This window comes from Cyprinodon variegatus, unplaced genomic scaffold, assembly GCF_000732505.1.
Source record: "Cyprinodon variegatus isolate N-32 unplaced genomic scaffold, C_variegatus-1.0 Scaffold209, whole genome shotgun sequence".
Classification (NCBI taxonomy): Eukaryota; Metazoa; Chordata; class Actinopteri; order Cyprinodontiformes; family Cyprinodontidae; genus Cyprinodon; species Cyprinodon variegatus.
In genome coordinates, this window is record NW_015150662.1 from 805399 (window position 1) to 811234 (window position 5836).

Consider the following 5836-nt stretch of genomic DNA (forward strand, 5'->3'; position numbering starts at 1 on the left):
ATGATTTGTGCTCGACTCATACTTTCTTTTGTTCTAATACACAGCCAGTTGGCCATGTGCTCACAGAACAATATATGTCAGACCAAAAATTATTGTATTAAATAACATATTTGCCTTCCCCACTGAATTAGGCATTGCATGTATGGTTATTGCATAACAGAACACAATACTTAGGAAAAGATGTTGCAGAGAAAGAAAAGGGTTCAAAAGTAAGAGGTGCAATGTTTGCAAAATACACAGAGAACAATATCCGAGACCTTTCACCAAAATGGGTTTACCAAGCAATGACTCACTAGGGTGGCTGCACTTTGGTACATGCAACAATTATTGTCTGACATTCAAAATGTTTAAAATTCATGAACTAAAAAGTAGCGCTACATTACCATTAGAAGAAAGCTTTGCTTTTTTTTTAATAAGGCGTTTTATTTACTTGGTGACACAAAAGGAGCAAAACATGTGATGTGCCTCCGTAGGGGTTTATTTCAGTTGCAAATTTATGCCACTATCTGCATTTCTTTTTATTTGTGCTACAGTTGAGTTGTCATTGGTGGACTTGGATGCGTTAATAAAAGCTTGACTTCACAGCAAATCATTAAATGTGCAGTCCTCATTAAAAACTGGCACATTTCAGCTGTGAAAAGATGACTGTCGCTCATCTATTTTTTTCTAGAGTATGCTTCAGTCCTTTCTGTTGTTAGATTTCTTTAAATAGCTGTGTCCTTTTAGTCTTTGCCTAAGGAGCACAGCTTGGTTAAGTATACATATGTTAAGAGTTTAAACAAAATTCCAGAATACCACTGCAAGGCCTAAAAGCCCTTTAAACAAGCTTATTTGTATTTATTGGACTTGTTTTATAAGTTTAATCAGATTTATGTGCCTCTAAGATTGGATCAAATTGTGGATGCATAATTAAACACTATAAAATGAAATAAATGGCTAATTTTTAAACAAAATGTAGTATGTAGGAGCTGTAAGCATTTAAAGCGATACAAATTCCTACAAAGTGATACCCCAAAGATCATATGTATTTATTTTTCATCAGTTATGTTTTAAATCTAATTCTTTTTTTTTCTTTTGGACCTATTGCTGCAAAACTTGACTGTCTCTGAACGCCTGGATGGATGCATTAGGATGTATATATTTAAATCCCTGGAGCTGAAATACTCATGCAAACTGAAAGAATGATTGCCCAGTTCTTCATCTCTCATCACCATGCACTTTATGTAACTGTGTCTGTCATAAAATCCTTAAGGGAGCCCTGTGCCACAATGTTATATTGGTTTATCATAAGATTGGATGTATTTTATGGCTGCTAGAATTATGTTTTCCAGCATCCAAAGCAAGCGGCCGGTAATGGAAGTTTTTACTTTCTAACAGAACTATGGCCTTAAAGCCAGAGGGGGAGGAAAAAATCAATCTTTCCGCAAGAGCTTTTATTCTTACTCGCCTCCCTCTGAGATTCACCCTTTCCTTTTTCACCTTGAGCTAATTTGCACTTGCAGTTTAGTCTTAGCTTATAACCCTGATCAAATTTAATAACAAAGGAAAAAGGCAGGGTCAAAAAAGTATTCAAGGACATGTAAAACAAGGGGATTACCATGGACATGTTTCATAGCTGTTTGTTTGTTTTTTCCTGAAATTTTTAAGTTGGGATCTTTTAAAAGGCGAGAATCCATAAATAGTTTGCACACAGTAAAGCATCATTATTCACTTTTAAAAAAAATCAGTTGGCCCCAGATTATTAAGAAAAGATCAAAGCAGATTCCACTAATTTACAAAGCTACAGTTTAGATACACAGGAAACTAAACTGCTATCTTCTTGTGATTTAATTTATAGCATTGCTTAATATAGTAATAATCATACCAAAGCAAAGTAAAGATCTGTCACAATCAAAAATAATTTTTACTTTTTTACTTTCTTTTATTACTCTGTGAGGCCCTTACTTTGATTGTAAATGTGATTTATGTTTTATGTTCCATAATTTCTTGAAGAGAGGAAAAATACTGGTGGCACACATCTTTCTCTGTTTCCTGTCTAAAAATCATCAGCCTAATGTTGTTGTCATTTGGATTTCACTGCACTTTCGCTCTGATTCAGTTACTATGGCAACTGACCCTGAAAACTTACCTTGGTCGGGTCAGAGTTTAGAGTCAACTAAGTTCAAACATTGAGTCTTCTTGAATCAAACACCAGGAAGCAGCGTAAATTATCGAAAGTTAGCACCAATATTTGGCCCGGATGGTGACATCAACAATGGCTTTTTGTTATTATTTTGTTTTTTTTTAGACTAAAAGAGGATCACTGATTTACTATATCCATTTTTTCCTCCTCCTAAGGTTATTTTGTTTTGAGGAAATTGATAAACTTGCTGTCTGTCCCTCATTGTTTTAGGGAGGATCATTAAATTATCAATTTTCTGTCCTCCTGAACTCCTATCATGGGTAAAGTATTATATTTTTTATGTTTCATTCATTGTCTGACCTGCTTAGCATATACATGATGTGTGAGTCCAAAACGGACTCTTTCCTCACGCAATTAATAGTTTTTTTTTGTAATTTCCAACAAAGCGGATGTGTTTTACTTAGTATCCGTGTCTCTCTTCCTGTCAGACCCATGAAATGGCCACTAAATTGCAACATAGTCCAACTAAGCTGGGCCTGGGGACTAAGTCAGACCTACAAGAGCCCCCATGCGTAATATCAGGCCAGTGCGATCATCCCCATCGACTTTCAATGAGTGCTGAACACCACAATCTCATCAACATTATTGCCTGTCGTATCGGACGCAAATTCGGATTCTGTGTCTTCAGGGTTTAAATTGACCTTCAGTCTTTCACAGAACAGCTTAAGTCATCTACTACCTGTTCCTGGGGCATCCTCCTTGGGGCTGTGCTTCTTCAGCAGTAGTGCAAAGTCGAGCCATCACCTGTCAATCTTAGAAGCTACTCACAAAATAACCAGCATTGCAAAGAATCAGGGGAATACAAAGTGACAGGCAATTGACTAATAAGCTATGCAATGTTTCAACAGTTTAAAAAATAAAGTATTTTTAATTTATTGCTCACTGGACTCTTCATACTTAAAACAGAAATTAAACCCATTAATTTGGGTTATTCCCTTATCGCACATAAAAAAAAGTTTTCTTTTATCTGCTATTTCTTTAAGTTATGCACCCTGTGAAACAGTTTTAATAGTTTTCAAGTAAAGGAAACCTGTAATGTCTGCAGAGAAGGACCCATGAACTCAATGGGCAGTGGGCAGACTACTTACAAAAGCACAGCTTCATGAGAACTCATTTTCCATTGCCCTCCATGAGACCACTGCACTATCACAGCAGGAGGCGCTGCAGCAGCCCGAGAAAGTTCTGCAAAAGTAGAGCTTCAAAAGCATCAGCTTCTATCTAATGGTGTTTAAAGTTTGCTGCTTACTGTGCCAGCATCAATATGCATGACTGACACTGATGTATCGGGCAGCATGATTACGCTGGAACATACCCCCCCATTCAGATGTTGCCGAGCACTCAACAACCTGTGAATCACTGCATTGTGTTTTCAATGCGACATTAACTCTGTAGCAACAGAAAACCCTCAACCAGCTTAAGGAGCTGTCAGTTTCATTGATGTATCAAATGCTGGAGTTTTATTTCATACATCAAAGGCAAAATCAAGCACAATTTTGTTTGACATAGATAAAATATAAATGAAGGAGGTGGCTACAAGGAACCACACATCAGAGCAGGATGGAATAACACACATACAAAAATAAACTAACAAACAGGGCAACACCTAAAAACCAATTGGATCATCTATTGCATGCAAATGTATAATATTGATCAAGCTACAGTAATCGAAAGTGATGTTTTTTCGTTGGTTCTTGATTCTCTCTGAAAAACTAAGCACCATATCAGCAGGTTATATTAAAATGCCCTGTGGCACAGCTGGACATGGCTTTGCATATGATAATGGGTCTGGGATCTTTAAACAGCAACACCAAGAACAGAAATGAGAAAAATAAGAGAAAACAGCAAGTTAGTTTTCCCATTAGTTTTAGAAAATATTACATAAATGTTTACTGCTAATAAACAGTTTGCTGCAGTAGTGCCTCAATAATTTAGTAAAGTTGGTACAAAGTTCTTCTTTTCTGTTGGAGAATGATTTGGAGTCATTAGTCACCATTTTTTTATTATGTCTTTTTTATTTTTGTTAAAAGCTTCAAATATAAACATTAAGGATACATTTTTTTTTATTGAAAAAGCTTAAGTCAGGGATTTTCCTGGTATTTTAGGGTCACTGTGCAGCATATTTTAGATTTCCCCACCAATAAACCATCAATTTAATCTAAAAGGAAGAAACTGAGAATCCTCTATGACGGAGGGATTAAAGGTCTGCAGGTGAAGAACATTGACTGAAGCAGAATCATGTTCTATAATTAAGTAAAACCCTTTAATATTTTAGTTTTCAAACAACTTCTTTGTAAGCCAACAAGTTAAGTGTTCGGAGTATATAATGTGATATTATTTAAAAGCATCTGTAACTTTAAAAATCAAGGACGGCAATGACTTGAACTGTTTTGTCCTGTTTCAACCAAAAACATCTATTTCATTCTATATGAAAGACCAGATAGTGCATAACTGTGACTTCAATAGTAAAGGATAAAAGTATTGAACATTTATTTGTATTATTTCAAATCTGACAAGTGATTCAAGCACTGGTTTGTAAATCCCATGTTGAATCCTTAAAGTACCACCTTATGTTGTTTTTTCAGTCAATAGTTACACTAACTATTAGAGAACGATGTCAGTGCATATTACAAATATACTTTGCTATACTGTAGCTGAATCTTATTTACTATTTATCTATCAGTTGAACAATCACCCATTTTAAATCTTTTGCAGCCTTTTTTAGCTCCAACATTTTCACCATGTCCACGTTCCTTATTTGAGCCAGTTTGTTTCAGCTTTGCCTTTCTTATCAATACTGCAATACGGCTCCTCTTCCCTCCTTAAAAGACATTTCATCCCAGCGCTGCGATGAAATGTCTTGCCACCTGGATATTCTAGTCTGATTTGGCGATTATGTGCTTAAATACTGTATACACTGTATATGGTTAGATGCTGTTTTGTTTTTGACAGCCATCTTAGATTTAGTCTTAGTTCTCAAATTCAGGATGAAAACTATTAGTTTTAGCCACATTTTAGCTATTACTATGTGTGATAATTTTAGTCGGTTTTAGTCAACTAAAACTCAAAAAGGTTTTAGTCTAGTTTTATGTTCCAATTCATAAAACAAGTAACCTTTACAATTTAAAATAACAACCAGATTCTTTACCAGACTGACAGCTCTTGCTTAGACACTACAATAGCTGGGTATAAAATGCTGCCATGCAGTTCATCATTCCTGTTAGGCAGAAAACTTTGATTTATAGATTTCAAATAAACTTTTTTATGAATTAATGCCCTATTTCATACAAAAGTGTGTCACTAAAGCTATATAAATAGCAGATCTAGTTCAACACGTCATATTGGTTAATATAGCAGACAAACAAGCTAACAAAACTTAAAATAAAGGAATGGTTTTAGACAGACTATACAGTACAATATTTCCATTCAAAAGCAAACAATTGTTGATCTACTAGGAATTATGCATTACACACAGAAAAATCAGTCATTATTACTCCAAAAATTACAAACATTCTTCTTTCCACTTTGGCAACCCTTGGTTACTGCTGCTCAGGGCTCAAAGTAGATTTAAAGCTACAGTGTGTAATAATTACAGGGATATACAGTCAGAAATGTAATATATTATACATAACTATGTTATTTATCATCATCTACGAG